Source organism: Balaenoptera ricei, chromosome 12 (assembly GCF_028023285.1).
Source record: "Balaenoptera ricei isolate mBalRic1 chromosome 12, mBalRic1.hap2, whole genome shotgun sequence".
NCBI lineage: Eukaryota > Metazoa > Chordata > Mammalia > Artiodactyla > Balaenopteridae > Balaenoptera > Balaenoptera ricei.
Window position 1 is genome coordinate 51,274,059 of NC_082650.1, and position 24,094 is coordinate 51,298,152.

Below are 24,094 nucleotides of genomic sequence, written 5' to 3' on the forward strand. Positions count from 1 at the left end.
AGGTGGGGCTGTGTTCCCACCCTGTGGGTTGTTTCACCCAAGGCATCCCAGCAGTGGAGCCTACATGCTGTTGGGTGGGGCTAGGTCTTGGGGAGAAAATGGCGGCCTCCAGGAGGTCTCACACCAATGAGTATTCCCCAGAACTGCAGCTGCCAGTGTCTTTGTCCCTGCAGTGAGCCACAGCCTCCCCCCGCCTCTGCAAGAGACCCTCCAGTACTAGCAGGTAGGTCTGGCCCAGTCTCTTATGAGGTAATTGCCTTTTTCGCTGGTCCTGGTGCACACAGGACCTGTGTGCACCTTCCAAAAGTGGAGTTTCTGTTTCCCCCAGTCCTGTGGAATTTTTGTGATCAAACTGCACTGGCCTTCAAAGCTGGATTCTCTGGGGGCTCCTCCCCCTTGCCAGACCCCCAGGCTGGGAAGTCTGACATGGGGCTTAGGACTTTCACTCCTGTGGGAGAACTTCTGTGGTATAATTATTTTCCAGTTTGTGGGTCAACCACCCAGCATGTATGGGATTTGATTTTGTCGTGATTGCGCCACTCCTACTGTCTCATTGTGGCTTCTTCTTTGTCTTTGGATGTAGGGTATCATTTTTGGTAGGTTCCAGCAATTTTTTTGTCAGTGGTTGTTCAACAGTTAGTTGTGATTTTGGTGTTTTCATAAGAAGGAGTGAGCTCACTTCCTTCTACTCTGCCATCTTGAGATTTTCTCCCCTTTATGTTTGTTTAGACATTTAATTGTTATGATGCAATTTTCTTCTTGAAAAAAATTTAAAAGTTCTTATGTAAGTTAACTTCCTTTCAGTTCTACATTATTAAAATATGTGTTAATATAATATGTAATTGACTTCAAATATTATATATTAATAAATATTAGTATGTAACATTAATATAAATCATAAATATCCACTCCCTTTTCTTTTTTTTTAAAAAGAGGGGGTTCTTTATTTTTTTTAATAAATTTATTTTTTTATTTTTGGCTGCGTTGGGTCTTCGTTGCTGCGTGCAGGCTTTCTCTAGCTGCAGTGAGTGGGGGCCACTCTTTGTTGTGGTGTGCAGGTTTCTCTTGTTGCGGAGCACAGGCTCTAGACGTGCAGGCTCACTAGTTGTGGCTCACAGACTCTAGAGCACAGGCTCAGTAGTTGTGGTGCATGGGCTTAGTTGCTCCGTGGCATGTGGGATCTTCCCGGACCAGGGTTCGAACCCATGTCCCCCTCTTTGGCAGGCAGATTCTTAACCACTGCACCACCAGGGAATTCCCTCCTCCTTTTTTGATACCGTCTTTTTCTGCTCTGATGTACCAAGATGTTTTCCAAGTTTTGCATAGGTTATGGCTATTATTCACGTATTCATTCATTCATGCATTCTACAGATGTTTGTTGAAAGCCAGCTCTGTGCAAAGAAGGATGCTAAGCAAACGGGATAGAAATACTATGTCCCAGCCCCTGTCCTCAAGAGACTTCTTGTTTAGTGGAGGAGAGAAAGAAGTAAACAGTTAAAATGTTTTAACTGCTCACCCCCTCACTTTTTATAGTTCTCAACTTCACAAATTGGAGTATTATTACAGCCTGGGATATGTGGTTGTATGTCAGTGGAGTAAATATTTGACAGGTCATGACTTGAGCCTATTGCCTTGCCTTTATTGCATGTAAATTTTGAATTATGTGACCAGTGATTTTGGTTTTATTTTGTATTTACAGGGTTTGCCATTAATAATAATTAATTCCCCTCTTATGGACTACTCCTGTTTGTACCTCAACAGATGCAAATTTTCCTCTTGTTTGCCCTACAGCCCTTTTGGTACACTTAGAAGTTGATTTCCTTTTCACTGATGGGACTATTGCTTAGTGTTTTAAATTGGAACATATCTTGCCTCATGAACATTTAAATTATTACTTTAAGTTTCTCCCAGATGAAGTGCTCTCATCTAACATGTGCTTGGAATTGTGCCACTTCCAGTCCTATGTCAGCTGTACCATCCTCTCCAGTATGATATTTCTGTTGCACCTTGTAGTGAAATCTGCATATCATCTTTCCCACCTAGAATAAATGCAACATATCTCCCTGGAATTTAAAATGGGGTGGAGTTTACGGGGGGACAGGTCTTAGTAAGAGACAGGTAATTTAACTGGTAAGTAATTTAAAACATTATTTTAGGTTAAAAATAAGCATGGCTATATTAGGGATTAAGATACAAAGTTTGGTATAAATAATTGTCTGGCTTTGGGCCAGCTACTCTTGGGCTGTTCACCAGTTTATCCACTGTGGAAGGAGTTCTCTCCCCTCAAAGATTAGAAATGCCTCTGTGGAAAATTTTGAGAGACCCTTCCTATCTGATCTTATAAACGTGGTGTTAAAGGGAAAGGCTAGAAAAGGTAGCTGCCTTTTCAGAGCATGTAGCCTTATTTCTTTGATAGTCACTACATTTTAACAGCTGTCCTTTAGAAGTAGTTCCACTGCTTTGTTGACTAAATCCACTGGAGCAATACTGATGGTGCAGATCTAAAGTCGAATAGGCAAAGTAAGTGGAGGAATATCTGTGGTAAACTCCTACACTACCTATAAGCAGGGCCATTTAGGGGCAGCTGAATGTTTATTTAAGCCTCTGTGATCTTGGAAGACAAAAGATTTAGGGGGGCCCATTTATGAAGGACATTCTTCTTGTCGTGGTCTCAGTGAATTTTGAGAGCTTAAGTATTGCCTCAGATTTTTTAAATCTTGTAAATATAACATTTTTTACTTATGTTCCACAGTGGGTGAATTATTGAATGTTGAGGCATTGTTTTTTCTTTTAGAGCAAAGGATGGGTCACACTTTCTTCAATCCATACAGACTCAAAATCAAATTCTCATTTTCATTTAGAGTTCTTCTACATCATGCCTCATGTTACATTGTTTATTTAACATTTATTGAGTATTTACTCTGTGCACTAGGGAAACAGAGAAGGCAAAGGCTTCACTCTCAGGGAGTTCACAGACACGTGGGGGAGATGAACAGGTGAAAGGCAGTTGCAATAAATAGTGGCAAGTGCTCTGAAAGAAGGTCAACTTATCCAGGAAAATGACTAAAAGGGGCAAAGCCTGAGGTTTTATTGTGGTGTGAACATGTGCTTGACTCCAGAAGTATGTGGGGTAGTAGAGGAGGTTTTGGATGATTGAAAATGAGGGGACACAGATAGGGAATGGTCAGGGAAGGCTCTGTAGAAGATTATAGCCTCAACTGGCTCCTGAAGCCTGACTGAGGAGCACCCGGTTGAAGAGGTAGGAGATAAGGTGCTGTAGTCAGAGAGATTAGCATGTGCAAAAGCACAGAGTCATGAGAGTTATCATGTTTGAGTCGAACTCAGTAAGCTGAACTCAGTATGATTGGAGAGATTCAGAAGGGAATTGTATGCCATGTGAAGAATCTAGATTTCATTCTGAAAGTTAAAGGGAAACCTATGAAGGATTATAACATCATCAGACCTGCAATTTAGAAAGACTTTTCCAGTATGGAGAATAGGCTGGAAGGTGGCACAGACAATGAGACAGAGGCGAGGCTGTTGCTGTAATTAAGAAAAGAAATGGACAGTAACCAAATTGATGGGGTTGGGGTTGAGGGTAAGGGGATAGATTTGACAGTTTTTAGGATGTGTAATATTCAGAACTTTGCAAGAGATTAGTAAAGGAGTCAGAGCAGCCTATGCAAGGACTTGCAGGTTTCTGCATCGGAAACTGGATGTATGGTGAGGCCCATTTTGGAGATAGAGGATAGAATATAAGAGATGGTAGGTAGTGCAGTGGGATGGGTTGGGAGAAAGTGATGAGTTTGGCTTTTAATGTGTTGGATTTGAGATGGCTGTAGGATATCAAGGTGAAATATATTAGGTAGCTGGATAAATGGGCCTCAAATTTAGGAGAAAAGGTGAGATGTAATTACAGCCTTGATCAGTGTTCATTGTTGAAATTATGCCAAGAGTGAGATCACCCAGAGACAAAATATACAGTAAGAAGAGGGTTGAGGATGGATGGAACATTGGAGAACACCTATTTATAAGAAATCATCAGTGGAAGAAGAATCATTAAGAGATTGATATTGAGTGGCCAGAAATAGAGGATGGAACCTGAAAGAGGGTATTATCCCAAAAACAAGGGAGGGGAGATTTCAGAAAAGGATTGGTCAACATTGTCAATTGTGGAAGAAGTAAAGTAAGACAAGACTTGTATGGTGAAAATGCCTGGGCTGGAGGTAGAAGGCAGCCAAGGGGCAGTGTCTGATAGACCCAAGAAGAGGAAACCCCTGAAATAGCCAACAGATATGGAAAATATGGCAGGCCAATTTGCAAACAGTAGCTGAAATTGGGAGGAATTTTCCTCATTCCAAAAGTAGGTGAGTGCGAGATCCACTGTAAGAAAAACTAAGGAGACTGGAGCAGTACAGCTTTTATGAACTCTTAAAACCAACCTTTCTGTGACTTCTTTCTAAGACAAGGTCCCATATTGAGAAACAGTAGAATAAAAATTGTGCAGAATAGGGACAACAGAGATGAAAAGAAAGTCTGTGGGAGAGGAGAATGGAGCCCCCAAAAATTGCAGAATGCAAGCTGTCACAGTTTTGAAAACTACTCAAAAACAACAGAAAAGGGAATTCTGTGAAGTTAGAAAATCTGTCCTGTCTCATTCAAAAATTTCAAGAAAGCTTATTTCACATAAAAATGAACAATATACAAAGTTATAATAGAGAATAAGGAGCTGAATAGTATCTCTACAGACAATGAAAGCATGCTTGAAAGATTAGTCAAATATTGTAACCTACTATTTAAAACAAAAGACATTAGGAAAACAATAAATGAAAGAACAACAAAAATAAGAATTAGAAAAACTCAGAAGTGAGGTAATATAACTCTGCAAAAAATTAGAAGTAAAGAAAAAATCATTTCAAGAAATGCATTAAACTGGAAGGAACGTAAGCCCAAGTAAATAATACCATAAGAGAAATAGAAGGTGAAAAATAAGGAAGGAAACTTTAAAAATAGGAAAGAGATGAGGAAAAAATTTTAAAGGATTTTTGAGAGGTGACAGATATTAAGGATAGACAGAGAAGAGTCAACATACAGATAATAAAAGCCACTGAAAAAGAAATCAGAGGAAGGGAACAAAATGAATACTAAAAATTACAATTCAAGAAAACTTTCCTGAAATTAAAAAGGAAGAAACTATATATTGAAATAATACACTGTGTGCCTAAGAATATTAACCCAGAATGGCCATTATTACCAAAGCATAGTGATATTAACTTATAAGGGGAAAATTAGATTATCATTAGACTTTTCAATAGCAATACCAAAAGAAAATAGAACAGCATATTTTATATACTCCAGGAAAGAAAGTATGAGACAAGGATTTTCTAACTTTCAAGTGTAAACAACAAACTTTTCAAAATGTACCAGCTCAGAGAATCTATTTCCTGTGATCACTTCCTATAGAATCTACTTAAGAATGAGCTTTAGACTGTCAAAATGACCAGAGAGACATCAGCAAGGTGTGCCTGTTGCTACTAGGGTGTCATTAATTGCTTTTAGGCCCTCTTAGCAGACAGAGTAAGGAAATATATATGTGTATACTAACCTGTGTATATGCATCTGTAAATATGTCTGTATATAACCATCTCTATATTAAGCTAAATGTGAGTTTGTAGTGATATTTCTAACTCTAATCCATTACCACATGGATCATTCTAGATTTCTCCCCTTATCTGTAAATTCCCCCTCCAACAGTGGGAAATCTGGCTCACATCATCCACAGTCCATTTACTTAATCATTCAATTTTAGTATATATGTATAGCCATATAGAATTGTTGACCCATACCCACGTGGAAAACAACTTCAGCAACGACAGTGCAGTGCTTACATACAATTCCTTTTGCTTTAGTTTTATAGACTCTACTCATTTTCGAAGTTACTAAGATCAGCAAATTTTTCCTTTACCCACTTTAGTGAGGTTGTTTCATACATTTGTAATTTAAGTTAGATTCTCTTGTCATAGTCTGCATTCCTTCCTGGGACCCAACGCCCCAACCCTCTAGACGATTTTTAAAAATTTGTGTTCATTGTTTTACTTTTTGCTCCATAAGTTCTTTGGGTTTTCACAAATGCATAATGTCATATATCTAACATTGAATATCATACAGAATAATTTTATCACCTAAAAAAATTCATGTGTTTCACCTATCCAATTTTGCCCTCTTCTTCCAAATCTCTGGCAACCATTGATCTTTGTACTGTCTCCATATTTTCCCCTCTTGCTCCTTTTCTTCTGCTTGCTTCTCAGTTTATACTGATCTTCTTTCTCCAGGTTCTTGAGGTAGGAACTTAAATTATTTTTTGAAAATTTCCTCTTTCCTTATGTATGTGTGCAGTGTTATAAATTTTCCTCACGCTACTGCTTTAGCTGTGTCTCACAAATTTTGGTATGTTGTATTTTCTATTTCTTTCAGTTCAATCTATTTAAAAATCCCTTGATATGTTCTCTTTTACCTATGAATTATTTCTAAGTGTGTTTGTTTAGTTTACAAGCTTCCATTTTCCTGTTATCTTTATGTTATTTATTTCTAGTTTGATTTTATTGTGATCAGAGGACACACTTTTATTTCAGTTCTTTTAAATTTGTGGAGGTTTGTTTTATAGCCATAATATGATCAATTTTGGTTTGTAGTCCTGGGCATATGAAAAGAATGTGTATTCTACTGTTGGGTGGAATGTTCTACAAATATAGATTCTGTTGTTTGATGGCGTTGTTGAGTTTCTTCTACATCTTTGCTGATTTTCTCTCTAGTTCTATCATTTGTTGAGAGAGAGATGTTGATCTCCAACTATAATGTGGATTTGCCTATTTTTCCTTTTAGTTCTATCACGTTTTGCTTCATATATAATATTTTGCATCTCTCTTTAGCGCATGCACATTTGATTACTATATCTTCTTGTTGGATCGATCCTTTTATTGTCATATAATGTCTCTGTCTCTGGTGATTTTCTTTGCTCTGAAGTCTACTCTACCTTATGTTAATATAGACATTCCTGTTTTGTGGGGGGGGGAAATGTAAAATACACATAAAATTTGCCATCTTAAACATTTTCAAGTGTACAGTTCAGTAACATTAAGTACCTTCACATTGTTGGCTATCACCACCATCCAGCCACAGAACTTCTTGCTGTATTTTGATTGATGTTTGCATGATATATCTTTTTCTATCCTACTTTCAACCTGCCTATGTTGTTATAATTCAAGTGAGTGTCTTGTAGACAGCATACAGTTGGGTCATGTTTCTAAATCCACTCTGCTGATCTCTGTCTTTTAATTGGTATATTAGACCATTTACATTTAATATAATTATGTTATGTATGGGTTTGTATCCATGTTATATGTTAGCGCTTACACCTGCCATTTTATTTTCTGTTTTCTGTTTGTTCCCTTTGTTGTTCATTTTTATTTCCTTTTTGCTGCCTTTGTTTGGGTTTGTTGAATTTTTTTAGAATTCTATTTTATCTATAGGTTGTTTTTTTTTTTTGAGTGTTTCTCTTAGTACAGATCTTTTAGTGTTTGCTCTACATATGACATTTTATATACATAACTTATTACAGTGTACTGGTGTTATCATTTGTTTCCTTTTATCTGAGAATATCTTGGTTTCCCCCTTCATTCTTGATGGATACTTTCATTGGATATAGAATTCTGGGTTGACAGTTTTTTCTTTCCGCACTTGAAAAGTGTTGTGCAACTTCCTTCTTGTCTCTATGGTTTCTGATGAGAGATCTGTTGTCCTTCAAATTGTTTTTCCCTGTAGGTAAAGTGTCATTTCTCTCTTGCTGCTTTTCTTTGTCTTTATTTTTCAGAAGTGACTGTGATGTGTCTTAATGTTGGTTTCATTCTGTTTGGAGTTCACTCAGCTTCCTTAATTTGTAGGCTTATATCTTTTGCCAAATTTGGGAAGTTTTTAGCCATTATTTCTTCAATTGCCTTTTCAGTCCTGCTGTCTTTGCTCTTTCCTTCTGAGATTCCAATAACACAAATGTTAGATTTTTGTTATAGATCCACAGGCCTCTGAGGCTGTATTTTTGTCAGTCTATTTTCTCTCTGTTGTGTGGATTGTGTAATTTCATTGTTCTGTCTTCTAGTTCACTGATTCCTCTGTCCACTCCATTTTGCTGTTGAGTTGATCCATTGAGTTTTGTATTTCAGTTATTACATTTTTCAGCCCGAAATTTCCATTTCATGGCTTTTCTTCATAACTTCTGTTTCTCAGCTGAGACTTTATATATTTAATTTGTTTCAAGTGTTTGAAATTGCTGTTGAAGACTTTTTAGGATGGCTTCTTTAAAACAATTCTAATGACTTTTTCATCTAGTATTGACATTTATTGATTGTCTTTTTTTATTCCATTTAAGATCTTCATGGTCCTTGGTATGACAAATAATATTCAATTAAAACCTGTACATTTGGGGTATTATGTAATGAAATTCTGGATCTTATTTTAGTATTCTGTTTTAGTTGGTTTTGTCTAAAACTTCTCCAGTAGGGAGAGGAACAAGCACTGCCTTCCCTGCAAGGTGGAGATAGAAATCCAGGTTCCCCATTTGGCCTCCATCAACACTCAAGCAGAGGGATGAGGGGAATTCTGTGTTATTTCTGGGAAGGGGTGCATGTTCCAGCCCTCCATCAGGTCTCCAAAGGCACCTTCCTGATTGCAAGGAGTGGGAGTGCCTTGTTACTGCTCCCATGACACCACAAGTTGGAAGTGGCCTCATTACTACAGGTCTATGTTGAAAGTCCTGACTCTCCCCTAGGCCTCCTCTGACACCACCCTAACAGGGAAGGAGGAATGCTTATTCTGGCATGAGTGGATGTCCAGGCTCTCCACATGGTCTCTGTCACTAACATTGCCAGTCATGGGGTGTGAGAAGCACTATTGCCCAGTGGGGATAAACATCCCAGCTCTACTGGGCCTTCTCTGGCACTACCCTGGCAGGGAGTTTAGGGTACCTTGTTACATCTGGGCAAGGGTGGGAGTCTAGTCTCCTCACTTAGCCTTTGCTGGCATGGGTGAGAATAGGGCCACAGTTTTGTTGTTGTGGTGGTGGTGGTGCTGGTGGTGGTGGTTTACTGAAGTAGAGTGGTTATTGCTGAAAAATGTTCTGTCTTACTAGGCTCTTCTTTTCCTGGTCTTTTGGCTACAGAGACCAGGCTTTTATATTTCTCATCTATAATAATTGATCTAAAACATTGTTAGGTTTTTTTAAAATAAAACATTGTTAGAAAAAATTCTTTCCAAATAGGTCTTAATTTATAGTGTTTATATTGTTTCAATTTTTTATAGTAGGAAGACACAGGCATATTGAGTTCACATACTTGCAATTATATAATTTGTGGTAGAAGTACTATCTACTATAAATGTACGTTTAATAAAATATATCTTATGCAGCAGAAATCTTCCCATTTTTCAGTGGTACTTAAGCCAAAACTAGAAATATTTATGTATTTACCTATCTAAACATTCATACATTCATCATCAGTGTCCTAAATGGTTTGCATAAGGATATTAGAAGCTTAGAAAATTATCTGCTAGATTGTTTTAATTTGATTAATTTATACCCCAGGTCTACTGCCTTTTTTTTACTGCTGTCATTTAAAAGATAATTTCTCAATGCTGCGTTGGAATATTTTGTTATGAAATTTTTAAATAGTTCAAGGATTATGACATGGTTTAAGAGAGAAGAGATCCCAGGATTCTTAGTTAAGCAATCAATTCTGAACTAATCAGTGCCACATCATTAAAATATTCTATATTATTCACATATTAATCATGGGCCCTGTTGTTTTCCCATGACATGAGGAATTTTTGTGATTGAACCTTGATTCCTTATGTTATAGAAACTTCTACCACTTCTTCATTGCCCTCAAAATCCCTCCTTTGGCTCATTAGTTACTTGTTAGTGGCACAAGTACTTGTACAGGTAAATGCTGGGTTGTCCTTGGAGAGAAGAAATGGTGAAATGTTGTCTGCTATTTTTATGTTTCAATTTAAAATGATGAACACTCTGCAAACTGAGAATATGTTGTTTAAAAAAAACTAGTTTGTCATATAGATGGTTAACATTTCACTTGTTTTTAAGAAGCTAAAATAAAATCAAGGAAGTGATACCAAGGACTCCTGTTTTAATTTAATCATTGTAGCAAAACACCTGATGTAATTTTCTGGAGTTGCCTCAAGAGTCCTTGGACAAATGTTTACATGAAGAATAGAGTAGCACTACCAAAATGATAAATTCGTAATAACTTTCCCACATTTAACAACTAAGTTGACAGAGAAATCAGAAGTCTGAACATTAATTAAACTCAACCCTTTCGTCCTTTCTCAGTTCCCATCACCACCCCAAAAAACCTTCAGTTTGATACTTTTGTGCCTCATCAATTAAAGAAGTATATTTAAATATAATAAAAAGTTGATATCATATAAATAAGAGACCTGCCAACTTAAATTATTTCTTTTGTGAAAGGGGGAGTTGCTGTTGTTGTTGTTGTTGTTCCTTAAATAGTTTTCATTAGTGCTATAGCTGAAGACTAGCAATTCAAATAATAATCTGTCTTCCCATAACTGGGGTTTTCATGCTAAAGATAACACCTCGTATCAATTGGCCATGTATTTCCAGTTAGCTGTTTTCCCAATCATGGTTCCTAAGTGAGCTCAGCCATCTGTATTCTCCCAAAGAACTCCACTGGGCTGGTGGTACATACACATTTGTGAAATTCCAGCCACAGCCATGGTGCAGTGTGTGGCCACGAAATAACCCCCCTCAATGTGCTTTCTCCCCTCTCCCATCCCTGTTTCCTTTTAAGATTTGAGGCCACAATAATTCACTTGACTAATGTATTTTCTACATGAACAATACTCTAGTTAGGAGAAAGAGGACTATCAACAAATTTCTTGAAAAACTGAATTTGTAGCCAAAAGAACTCTTAATAGAAACTTAGTTTGTAAATTCATGAAAATACTTGTTCCCATTTCTGTCAACTTCATTTTGCTATTTGGATCAACGAGTTTAGACTCTGTACATGTAAATTGTCTCTATAAAATTTAGTAACTTAGGATTTTTACTACTAGTGATAGGACTATGACCCCTCCCACTTTAGACACTTTAGCAGTGCTTAGCTAGATACAGAAGCCAGCACTTGCTGGCAGTACTTAGTAGAAAAGCCACAAGACAACACTGTGTTTTACGAATTTGATGTTCTCACCTCCAAGTTAACTTTTTAAAATTGGGCCTCATCTTGAACTGAAAACAGTAAAATATAAAGATGATACTTTCACACTAATAGTTACTATTTGCAAAAGTGAAGGGAAATTATAGTAAATTCTCAGTTATCTGTCATGTTTGAGAATGTGGGATATTATGGTTAGTAGGGTATTGCAACTTAAAGGTTTTATGCAGCATATGCGTATCTATACTCTAAACAAATTTGTGCAGTAGGCAAAATTTATCTTTGACCATGGTCTTTCCCCACCCCCCATGGGATCTTTCCTTCTTCACAGACACAGAACCTGTTCTTTTCTCTACTGCCCTAATAGGCCATCAAAACCTGGTCTTAAGGAAAGAATTGACCCCTACAGTGGAATTACATCACTCATACATTTAACTTACGCAAATGTAACTATTCTTGTTCATCAAAAGAATTTTCAGTGTGAGGCAGAATGTATTTTTAATATAAATATCATAGGCAATTCTGCCTAACATTACACTCAATGAGCATATGCCCCTGAGTGAGTGTAAAATAAGAAACAGAAATCTGCTATGTTCTCCATTGGTCTGAGTTCCTGCTCACTTCTCATAGAGTGAGCGTCTCACCATTCTGAGCGTATTTCAAGTGTTAAAAGACTTTTTTTTTTTTTACACAAGGCTTTTTTATACAAGCCTCCTGAACACAAGCCAATGACTCCAACTGGTATTGAACCAAATAAACAGTCATCAGCTCTAATACTGAGGGACAAAATGTCTGCTTTGGACTTATTAAGAAGTGGACTATCTGTCTTCAGTCTGGTACCTTCAAAAGAGATTTTCAAGGATAATTTTATCTACATGATTTTCACCTTACATGCCTATGTAAGGTTTGAATCCATTATATAGTTTGAGTTTTTTCTTTTATATGAGTTTTATATTTGCATTTTAACAGAAAATAATGGAATTAATCTGCTTATAGAATTGTAGGCATTATTAAACCTCAACTAAATATGTAAAAGAAAGACAACTAGGTATCATTTTACTATTTCCATTTCTGAGGGAAAATTTGGGTGACACATTTTTATGTGGTTTTTTTTGGTAATAGCACTTCTAAAATTACACCAAGTAAGCAGCCATTTACTCTATCAAATCCTAAGACCAGCCCTGATTTTACACACAGATTTCCAAGTTTCTCAAAACTATAATATGATAAATACATCAACATTAAAACTATTTCACCTCTGGTTCTCAATTTTTTCATTTATAGAATGAAAGTATTTGTATTTAGACATTCTCCAAATTGCAATTCTAGCTTCACTCAATTTATTTTATAATTATTTTAGCTCTGAAATCTATGATTATTATATCAGATGTGGACTAGATGCTGAATATATAATTGCGTTGTTTAATCAGAGGGGATTTTAATATCTTGCAGTACTTCAAAGTCAACCCCATGAATTAAGGTTGCCATAACTACTGCTATGCAAAGATACCAATTAGTAGAGATTTATAGTTTCTAGGGCCTAATGATGTTTACTGTGTGAAATAAAAACATACTTTTTTCTGTTCCCTAAATCCAATTTGATAGAATAAGAGGGAAAAAAACTAGATTTTTAGGACTTTGCTGGCCAACATTTGAGCTAAGATTTTAATTGGAAGAATACATTTTTATAGAAAATAGTAGTGCAATATTGTTGCATCACAGAGTCTTAAATAGCATGGGTCATAAATGAGGTAACTTGTTTTTCTACACTTATGGTCCATGGGGGAGGAAAAGACTGTCTTTACTACTTAGAATGTTTTCTTGCTTTTTTATGCTGTATCAGGAATATAACAAGTGTTATGTTTTGGCTGCATGTTATGGACAGGGATCCTGTAGAAAAAGACAAGGGACCCTGAGTTTCCTGACTCAGGTGCTAAACAAAAGCCAAAGAAAGTTTTTAAGCATCCTATAAGCCTTTTTGCTAGTACTGGTGGGACAGTGTTCCTGTTTTTCTCTGTTTCAGATTTATAACTGTTTATTTTACCATAATTATTTCATACTAATTTTTATATACTACAAAAATTTTTATTAGGTTAAAGCAATTTTATTAGGCTAGAAAGTAAACATATGATACTTTCCTAATGGAGAAATACTGAGAATAATACTGCTCAACTGGAAACAAGAAAGCTAAAATTGTGGTAGCACTTCCTCCAGGTATTTAGCTCAAGCTTAAACAGAGTTGTCTGAAAAGTTAACAGGAAAAGAAACTACTTGTGAAGTGTTAAAACCACAATCTAAGAAAAAAATTTTTTCATAATGTCGTATTGTAGAGTATTAAGAACTGAATGTCACAGACTGGTTTAGTAGTATTTAATAAATACATTTTCCCTCACCTAAGATAAAAACAACAACAACAAAAAGCACCAAAATCCCGACATCAGTAGCTGAGTTGTTTGGGTGTTTTGTTTTTGTTTTTTCATTCTTCTGGAGCTGTGTGTCCAGCAATAGTACCATCTTTATATTTTAGGCAAAGAATGATTTTCAGGTTTTCTGTGTTTCACAGTGGGATGACAGTCCGAAGTTAAAATTCATATTAATTATTTAAAACTTAGAACTTATTTTCTCACTCTGGCAAATCCTAAAGACAACCCATAAAGCCAATTTTTACTGCTCTATTGCCAAACAATAAAGTTAGTAGCACAAATGATGTTTATATTCTATTTTAGCAGTGTTTGTATGAGAAAATTAAACCTAAATTTTGATTGGGGATTTCAACAACACTCCCTCCCCATTCTACTGAATCACCTCTTCCCTCAGGCGACACTGGTAGAAGAAGGTTCCAGTTAGAGGTGAGAAGGGGTAGAAGTTCTAAATAGGCGCTGGGATTGGGAAGGAATAGTGGGGAGCTTTCTGAGGGTTTGTGAAGGTCTTTGCTTCTAGCAGTGCAAACAGCAGATATAATAATAAGGAGGGCGGTTGCTATGCTCTAAGAGTTCCAGAAGTTTAACAATAAGCTTGTCCCTATTAATCACTAACACTTGAAAGAGGTTTTAAGGATGTATGAAGCCCAGTAAAATTTATTGAATGTGTGTTCCTTTCCCTTCTCCCTCCTTCTTCCTTTGCTATACGGTTACATCTTGCCTTTGTCCCTGAGAGTCCTCCTCCACACCTCCTTATTTCCTGCTCCCTCTCCATATATCTGTTTTCTCCCAATCTTTTACATTCACTTACTTTCACTTTGATCCTTTAGTAAAATTTGGGACCATAGAGATGTAGTACATAAATAATAGAACACAGTTCAATCTGCATTTTAAAATATTGCCTGACTTAGCTGTCTGAAGTCAGGGTCTGTTTTATTCATCAACTAACAGAATACAGTAGGCACTCAAAATATGTTGAGTGGGTAATGAACAAATAAATGGTGTTTTTGAGGACAATTCTTTTATGGAGTTGAAATTCTAGGATGAAGAGCAAAATAGACTCTAGAGTGGGTGGGGGTAGACTAAAGAATAGGTTAGGAATATAACTGTGGTAGTGGTGGAGCAGCTGAATGAACTCACCCCCTCTCCCTCCCTCCCTTAACACCATAGAAATGAATCAAAGGTAATGTCTACAGGCGTCCAGGAGTTTACAGTAGGAATAAGAAGAAAGGGGACATAAAAAGACCAGGCATGTATAAGTTGAGAACAAACTTATTAAGAAAACAAGTGAGCTTAAATTTTGGCTTTCTTTTTGTCTGTATTTTTTAGGATTGGATTACATTACGCTGCCAGTTCAGAAAATGCAATATAAGAATTCTTAAAAATAATAATAATAATAATTCTTACACAGGACACTTTCTTTCTCATGTAAATGAAGGCAGTCCAGGACTGATTCAGAAGCTCCATGTAATCATCAGGTGCCCAAATCCCTTCTGTGTTTTTCCAGCAGCCTCAAGATGTGGCTTCATCTCTAAGATAGATATCCAGGATGGCCACTGAAGCTCCAGAATCACATCCACATTCCAGACAGAGGAAAAATTTACTAGGAGAATAAGCATATGCTTCCTCACTTTAGTGACATTTATTATGCACACTCCATTACCCTTTATAATCACATTGGCCAAAGTTTACCAACTTGGTCACACCTAGATGCAAGGAGAGCTGGATAATTTGTCTTTTCTCTGAGTGGCAGTATACCCAACTAAAGATTTGGGGTTTTATTAACCATAGAAGAAGCAGAGAATCGGCACTAGGGACAACTAGCCATCTCTACCACATTGACCAATGGATTTTCTTGGAAAAATATCAATAATAAAAGGTATACAAAGAATTGTTATAGAAAACACTCAGTATTGTTTTTAAAATATAGATTCTCTTTTAATGTGTAAAATCGTTAAGGCTAGGTTGTGCTTGATATTAAATTATTTGCAGATACTTAGTAAACATTGTAATTAGAAGAAACAGCATTACAAATACTAAATTTTAAAAAGTACATTGATACCTAATAATTTAAATCTTAAATGCACACTGTTCAAGCTCCAAACACCAAAAGGATGAGTAAAATTTGAGTATTTCACAAATGCTGTGCTAAAGAGTTATTTAATTTATGTTTTAAATAAGACAGGACTGCTGGTTTGATGTATTGTAGCTCTTACTGTGTAGCTCTCAGAGCTAATAGTTACTGACCACTTATTATTCCAGTCACTGTGTGTGATTTCATGTAATCCTCTGGCCTTCTAAGGTCACTATGTTATCATTCGCATTATACAGGTGAGGACATCAAGGCTAAAAGAGATTTAATTTTTCCTTGGAACCCAGGGTTGTTGGACTCTAATGCCAATGCTTCTAGTCATTATACTTTACTGCTTCTTTCTTATAAATGTTTAATAGTATAATCTATCTGATTGTTACCTTGTATCTACATAGAAAAAGATCTTCTCATTTTAAGTACTGATTCTTTTCACTTAATCATACTACTTTAAGCTCTAAAGATAATTGCAGAGGGACATTATGGAATAAAAACAGCTGGAGGCATCTGTCCATAAGTGAACAGTCACAAATAAAAGCAACCTCACTATCTTATCCATAAGCATCTCATCAAAACCATCTTTGACAACACCACCTTTGCCTTATACAGTATTTGTTTAGGTACAAAGTGGAAAGAAGCAAAAGGCTTCTTGGGAAATAAATTTTCTTCTAATTCATAATCAATTTTTTTGGGGGGGGAGGTCACCTTAGGAGCAACCTTTACCCACTCAAAAATTCGTCTCACATTAGCAGTGAGGATTCAGGTATCACCTCAACTCATTATTTTCCTTACTCATAAGTTTAAGGCATTCGTAATCAATTTTTAAGATTCTGCCTTCTTGACTTTACAGAATATGTCTCTTGCATTCTATTTCTACTCTCATCACTCTGGCATACATCCAGTTACCCCTTAACTAGACCATTACACTGTCTTAAAGTCTACCTCCCCTTAGCTTCTCCCCACAACTCAGACCATCCTAGAAGTTTCTCCTGATCTTCTAAAATCAAAGCTCAGTCACCTCATTTCCCTGCTTGACACATTTTTTATGATCTCTTGACTTCTTCCCCTCATCTGAAGCCATAGCACTGCTTATACCTTTAACATAATTCCACTGTGTGTGGTTCTTTATTGGATTATAAAGCTTCTTAGGGCTGGAATTATGTTTCTTTCGTCTTAGTGTGCTCTGAAATATCCTGTGTGGGTTCTTGCAAAGCATTGTGTTCCCTGTAGAGAGTTGTTAAATGAAAGTTGTTAAATTCTTCGCTCCCTTTAAGGCCAAAATGTGGTTTAAAAAAATTACAGCCTATTATCCTCAAGCAGTGGTTATAAAAAGTATATCTTCTTCCTACCTTTGTCATGACCCTGATCCAACCCTCTCCTTCATTAAGGGGTTTTGGATAGATAGAAGGAAAGAAGGCTTGGACTATCTCTTTCACTGACATTGAGGCTATCTTCCACATTACATTCTTCCTTATTTAAGCATGGCTATACATGTATCTGTCTTCTTACCTGTTCATATAATCTTAGGGAAAGTAGCCCTAAATCTGTTTCCTGATCTTATACCCCTCCTTACTTCCTCTGATTCACCCATTATGTACCAAGGGATTCAATGCTGGACAAGATGGGTCATTTCTTACCTTTGGAGCTTTCAGTTTAATAAGAGAGACTGGCTAGCCCACTAGGAATTACAATGCAGAGAGATAAGTGCTTTAACAGGGAAGTATATAAGGGAGATATTTACTGTGCTCAGTGGGTGTGGAGGACAGGGAAGGCTTCTCCAAGGCAATGACTTTTAACTTCAGACTGACAGTGAGAAGTGGGCCTGGATTAGAGGGAACAGAATTGTGGTCAGAGGGAAGAGCATGTGCACAAGTCCAGGAATGATCCCTGTGGGTAGACTGTGAAGTTAGATAAAGTCGTGAGGCTGAAGAGGAGGGGAATAGTTAGTCTCACTACCTCTTCCTTAGATGTACTCAGGTTTCCTTTGCCTGGGCTCATCTTGTACACTTGTGAAAGTCACCACTTTCACCACTTTATATCACTACTCAGAAAGCTTTTAGGGCTCCATTATTGCCTTTTTCTTTCTCTAGTCTCCTCTTTCGCTGGCTTTGTAGGCTCCCTAAAACTGACCCTAACTTATTTCCCACTGCTTACTAACTCATATCCCTTGCCAGGGACAAAACAATTTCCTTTCAGTCTCTAGAGTTCATCAAGCTTGTTCTCTCCCCTGTGCCATTCCCCTCTACCCATCTTTCAAGCCTTTAGTGACTCTCCATTGCTGCATATTTTCAGTTCGTAGCATGTAATTTAACACAGAATTACACATTGCCTAGTGTTGTCCTCATTGTTTCTGAGTCTTTTATCATCAACTGGATTGTAAGCTCCCTGAGGGCGGGCTCGGAAGCTGCATTTTAAACTGTTGAGTAGGGGAAAGGAAAGGACATTGGACCTGAAGTCAGACAGACCTGCATCTGACTCTACCTCTGCCACTTAAAGGTTGGCCAGTTTCTTCTTAGTACAGGAATAATGAGATCCATCTCACAAGGTGGTTGTGAGAAATGGCACAGTCACTCCATGGGAAATTTGTGGACTGTAAAACTCTATATACATTTTCATTTTGTTCCACAGTTACATAGAGTTATATTCATTATATAATGTGAGATTTTATGGTTCCTTCCAAGACCTTAGGATCTTGAGAATTTCAGACAGTTATTTTTCCTTTGTGACATATTTCTCTCTAATCCAGGTCCTGGCCATTTTTATTCTTCCTCTGTTTCATCTGTTTCTGCCCTGTCCTCAAACTTATGGATGAAATCATTTTAGGCAGCCGAGAAAATAGTATTTTGAGACATGAAAAAGTCCAGTTGCCTAATTTATTGATACACTGAAGAAATCTCCCACTGTCTTTTTCTCCTGGCATACTCTGCATGCATAGGAAACAATTACTTAGCATCTACACCTTTACATGAATACTCTGGACATAGAGCACTGCTCAGGCCTCTGTGGGCATTGATAGTCCTAAGTAGTTTTTCTGATATCCCTGCTTCTCCAGAACCCATTCTTCTTATTTTTTATTTTTATACCTCTCCTTAGACCAGATTCTCAGATCAGGGGGTCCTATCAGTGACTTGTCAGGTCTTAAAGCTCAGATTCTGAGAGTTCGAGGGCTAGGGATCTTGTTTATGCTATTGCAGGACCAAAGAATGGGGAATCAGAGGAAGCCGACACATGCCTCTAATCCCAAGTGTCAGGGAAAGCTATGGCCAAGTTAAAAGACCATTTTATTAATTATTACCTACCACTTGTACTAGGGGGAAAGAAGGGACCCAACATACTGTTGTTGGTTACCTTACTATCTAAGAACTTATATTATCTGTCAGTCTTTGACTGTATCTAAGAACTTTACTGAGGGGGTTGAAGAAGCTCAGGAAAATAGACTTTAATTGAATACAAATTTATATAGGAAAATAATGAACATTTCTTTCCTTACTAAGAAAAGCAGAGAGTAGACAAATCTGCTTGTTATTGGGAAAAAGGAGTGTTTACGGGGGAGGGGAAGTGGTAGAAAAAATGGCAACATTTAAAATTCAGTATTCATGGCATTTTAGGCAATAATTCACACTCAAGAAAAATATTTAATAAAGCAAAATCATCCCCGCTACTCATAAGAATTGTTCTGAGAAGTAAAATTGCCATGAATCAAGTGCATTTAGTCTGGAGACCACCTTTTCGGTACAATTACTGTGTTTTAAACCATGGTTTCCATTGTTCCTAATGGTGTCTTTAGTCATCAACAGCTAGGGAAAAAATCTAGGACACGGAGCTCTATATAATCTTTAGAAATAGTAGCTCTCTGAAATTCCTTATAGAACTCAGGACCATTTTTGCTACTTTGGTTCCCCATTTACTGCTTACATTATTGCAAATGTTCTATAATAAATAATTTTCTTAAGCAGAGAGGATAGAAAGTATCCTAAAAATCATCATTTTCATACACTAAATCTCTATTTCAGAGTAGTCTTGAAACTGTAAGAATTTTAGATGATTATCAAGTGAACAGTTTAGACTCTAAATGTACATGAGACAGTTAATGTACATTTTTCAAGGTAATCTTCAAACCCAGTTCAAAGATACCTTCTCTCACGTCACCAATAGGCACCACTGTGTGATTCCAGTACCATTTTTTCATTTCTTCATCTGCAGATTTTTTGGCATGTTTTGGGTGGTGTTATTATTTTCTGATACAAATAACTGTAGTTTGGGGACTTTTTAAAAGTATCTCTTTGTTCAACACACTGCTTACATGGCCCAGTCTTTGTTCTGTGCCAGGTCCTAGGATTGGGGGAATCATTTTTAAGTATTAGATTCTCTTTGTCTCTATGGTATGTGCTGCCCAGTTTTCCATGTAGCATCAACTAATATTGCTTTTTAAGAAGTGCTTTTTTATGAGCCAAGGATACCAAAAGAAAAACTGTTATTTAACCCTGTCTTCAATATCCACCTGCTCTCGCCTCTGGAAGAAAGATGACTTTTATTTTTTGCTGTATGGAGTTAATGTAGCAGAAAATCATCAAAACAAGACATAGACTAGAAGAAAATATTTGCAACACATATATCAGACAAAGTCTTGTATTCAGAATAAAGAACACTTTCAACTCAGTAGCAAGAAGACAACCAGCCCAATTAAAAAAAAAATTAACAAAAGATTTGAACTGTCACTTCATGAATGAAGATCTATAAATGACCGATAAGCACATTAAAAAAATGTTTAATATCGATAGTTATCCAAGATATGCAAATTAAAACCACAATGCATTATTACTACACAAGGGCTTCTCAATTTCAGCACTTGACATTTTGGACCAAGTATTTCTTTGTTGTGAGGGGCTGCCCTGTGTGTTTTAGGATGTTTGGCAGAATCCCTAGCGTACCAGGTACGTGTCAGTGGCAACTGACCTACCTACCAGTTGTGAAAACCAAAAATGTATCCAGACATTGTCAAATGTCCTCTAACAGGGCAAAATCACCCCCAGTTAAGAACCGCTGCACTACTTCCATTAGATTGACTGAAATGAAAAATACTGACTATGCTAAGAGTTGGTGAAGATGTAAAGCCACTGGAACTCTCATACACTGCTGGCAGTAATGTAAAAATGGTTCAACCACTATGGAAAACAGTTTGGCAGTTCCTTAGAAAGTTAAACCTATGCTTTTTATATGAGCTGGCCATTCCACTCTAAGCAAATAAAATGGAAACATATATTCAATACAAACCTATCTAAGATCCTTAGGGAATGTACTATCCTACTTAGGTGAGAATTTTACACATGAATTGAAAATCTTAAGTACAAAGAACCTTTTCTTTGTTGACATGTAGCATTTTTTCCACTTCCTTACTGGGATCATTTTGCTTCTTCCTGAACTGAAGCTACTTCAGTGAGGATATATTTGTGTAGACTCTTACTTTTTCTCTCTTAAAATGTGTTTCTTGCATTCACTTTCTTAAAAGATAGTTTCATATATTAGTATAATTCAAGAAAGGCCGTTTTCTCTCAGTGCTTCAAAGATATTATTCCCCGATCTTCTGGCTTCCATTGTTAAAAATTAGACTGTCAGTTTAGTTTTTCCTTTGTAGGTAATCTGACTTTTCTCTTGGATAACCTTTAAGATCTTCCCTTTGTCTTGGAATTTTTCAGTTTTACTCTATGTCAAGGTATATATTTCCTTTAAGTTATTCTGTATGGGATTCATTGTGCTTCCTGGAAATGAGGATTGATGTCTTTAATCAGTTCTGGAAAATTCTCAACCATCGTCTCTTAGAATGTTGCCTTTCTCCTTCGAGAACTCCAATTAGATATATATTAGACCTTCTATTCGATCCTCCATGTTTTTTATTTCTTCTTTCATATTTTCCATCTCTTTGTATTATGTGCTACATTCTGGATTATTTCTTCAGATTTATTTTCTAGTTTATTAATAATTTTCTCCTCATCTATGCTGAATAGTGTTTATCCATTGAATTTTGTTTCAATTATTATAAAGTCTGTATTCAATTCATTTTTAAATCTGGTTATTTTTTGATGGTTTCTTGTTCCTCATCCATACTTTCAATTTCCTTTAAAAATTTAAGAAACATATTAAACTGGTATTCTGCATCTATAATTCTAACACCTGAAGTCTTGCAGGTCTTAGGTGATTATTGTTTCTTCAGACCTCACTAATGGTGCTTTTTTTCAAGGTATGTCTTATTATTGTAAGCTCATATTCATCAGAATTTTATCTCCTTCAGAGATAATCTATATTTCTGACTGGAGCCTGGGGGACATAACCAAACCACTTTAACTGAATCCTTGCCTTGTTTTTTTGATTGTTTCTTTTAAGACCAGGTAGGTAAAGGGATTTAAGGCCCCAGCTCCTCATATGTGAGCCACTTTGTGCTTATAAATTTTCAGAGGAGGTTTTACCCCTTCTACCAAGAACAAAAGTTGAAACAGGCAAATTTTTTACCTCCTTTTGTAGATGGGGTGTTTTTCCTAGTTAATGCTTTCAATGATAGTTTAGCCTTTTGGGGTTTGGCACCCCCCAGTTTCCCAAATCCTAGGCTTTGTCATCTGTTCCCTATGCTGCTGCTCTAGGTTACTGGGGATTCATAGCCACCAGCATCAGTAATCCCTACCTCCTTGGATTCCTCCTATTGGTCATTTTTGACTTATGAGGATTGCTGTTACTTTGCCGGTTTCGGCATACCTTTTAAATTATATTTCTTATAGAAATATTTGTAGGTGTTTTTTACAACATGAGTAAGAATATTATGGCGGTTAGCTATTACCCTAATCTGTCAGAGAGTGGTGCTGTCAGAGCTCCTTAAGGCTTACATCAAAGTACACTTTTAGGGGACTTCCCTGGTGGTCCAGTGATTAAGACTACACCTTCCAATGCAGGGGGTGCAGGTTTGATCCCTGATTTGGGAGCTAAAATCCCACATGCCTCACAGCCAAGAAACCAAAACATAAAACAGAAGCAATATTGTAACAAACCCAATAAAGACTTTAAAAATGGTCCACATAAAAAAAAAAAAATCTTAAAAAAAAAGTACACTTTTAGTAAATGGCCTACTACTGTACTGTCCAAGTTCTTATTTCTGCTTTTTAGAATTTTTCTGACTCTTCCCTTGTGATCAAATGGTTGACTATCATTCTTTCTCTGTCAGTTTAAACAGTAGTAGTCCCTACTTCCTTCTAAATTACTGTGGACTTAGAAACTAAATAAACAAGCTTTTTGTAATTTTATACAAAATAAAAGTAAATTGTGTCTAAGAGAGGTAAACCAAAGGTTTTCCTCTGAGTACAGTACATATTCTTTGGTATATATACTCTGTGCCATCTATTTTACTTTTTTTTTTTCTTACTTGTTTTAGATTCTTTTCTTGAGATTGTCAAACGAGTCAATTCAGGTATAATGAGATATTACTATATAAATAGTCTATAATAATCACCTATTTTGTCCAAAATTACTGATTTTCAAATGTGGAAGAAAACATTTTAAGGGGTGTGTGTGTAGATAATCATTAGATTTAATCCTACCAAATCACTCTGAATTCTATTTTTTTTTTTTTTTGAGTAGGCAATACAGTATTTAACCACTAAGAAAAATTACCATATTTTCTTATGTTTTAAGTCTATTAAAGTGACTTTAATCATTGTGTGCCAATTTGTCTTCATTTATGTTTTCATTTTGCCCTTTTACATAAAATGTTATAATGTTTTCTAGATGTTATGGAGCATTCTTATTCTGGCAGTAGGCTCAGTGGGGAGTCAGTCTCGATTTCCTAGAAAGGGATGATGTTCTAATGACTTGGGTGGTCACAGAGGGTGGGGTGAACAGTCAATTATACAAAAGAGATTTAGGGAAAATAGTACAGGGGAAGATAGGGAGAGATGAAGAGAAAAGTTCATGGTCCCTTGGCCACTTTCCTAATGGACATACAATCACTGAAATATTAACAGTGGAAAGGAAACTATCAGACAACATCATGGTATAGTAGAAAGAACATGCCTTTGGAGTCAGACAGGCTTAAGTTCTAACCTTTGCTCAAGCCCCTTGCTATGTGACCTTAGGTATTTAACCTCTCTGTCTCACAGTTTCCCATTTCTGAAATGAAGATAGCATCTACCTATAGGGTTATTATAAGGGTTAAGAGTTAAAACATGTAAAGCATTTAGAACAGTACCTGGCACATACTAACTAAAATATGTGTTAGCTATGCTGTTAATATTACTAAATCTGCAACCATGAAGTGTAGCATCTATCTACTTCAAATCTTAGACTAAAAATCAAATCAAATCTTAGAC

At 36.5% G+C, this 24,094-nt stretch overlaps 1 protein-coding gene and 1 non-coding gene across 3 annotated transcripts in view; one reads left to right on the top strand and one right to left on the bottom strand.

Annotated features, from left to right (window-relative positions):
- The window catches only part of SESN1 (sestrin 1), a 108,404-nt gene that overhangs the window by 50,270 nt on the left and 34,040 nt on the right, over positions 1 to 24,094 (top strand). The gene's annotated exons all lie outside the window — the stretch shown is intronic.
- LOC132376466 (U12 minor spliceosomal RNA) lies at positions 16,437 to 16,552 on the bottom strand. Its single transcript, XR_009506305.1, has one exon. It is a non-coding gene; the product is annotated as a U12 minor spliceosomal RNA (small nuclear RNA).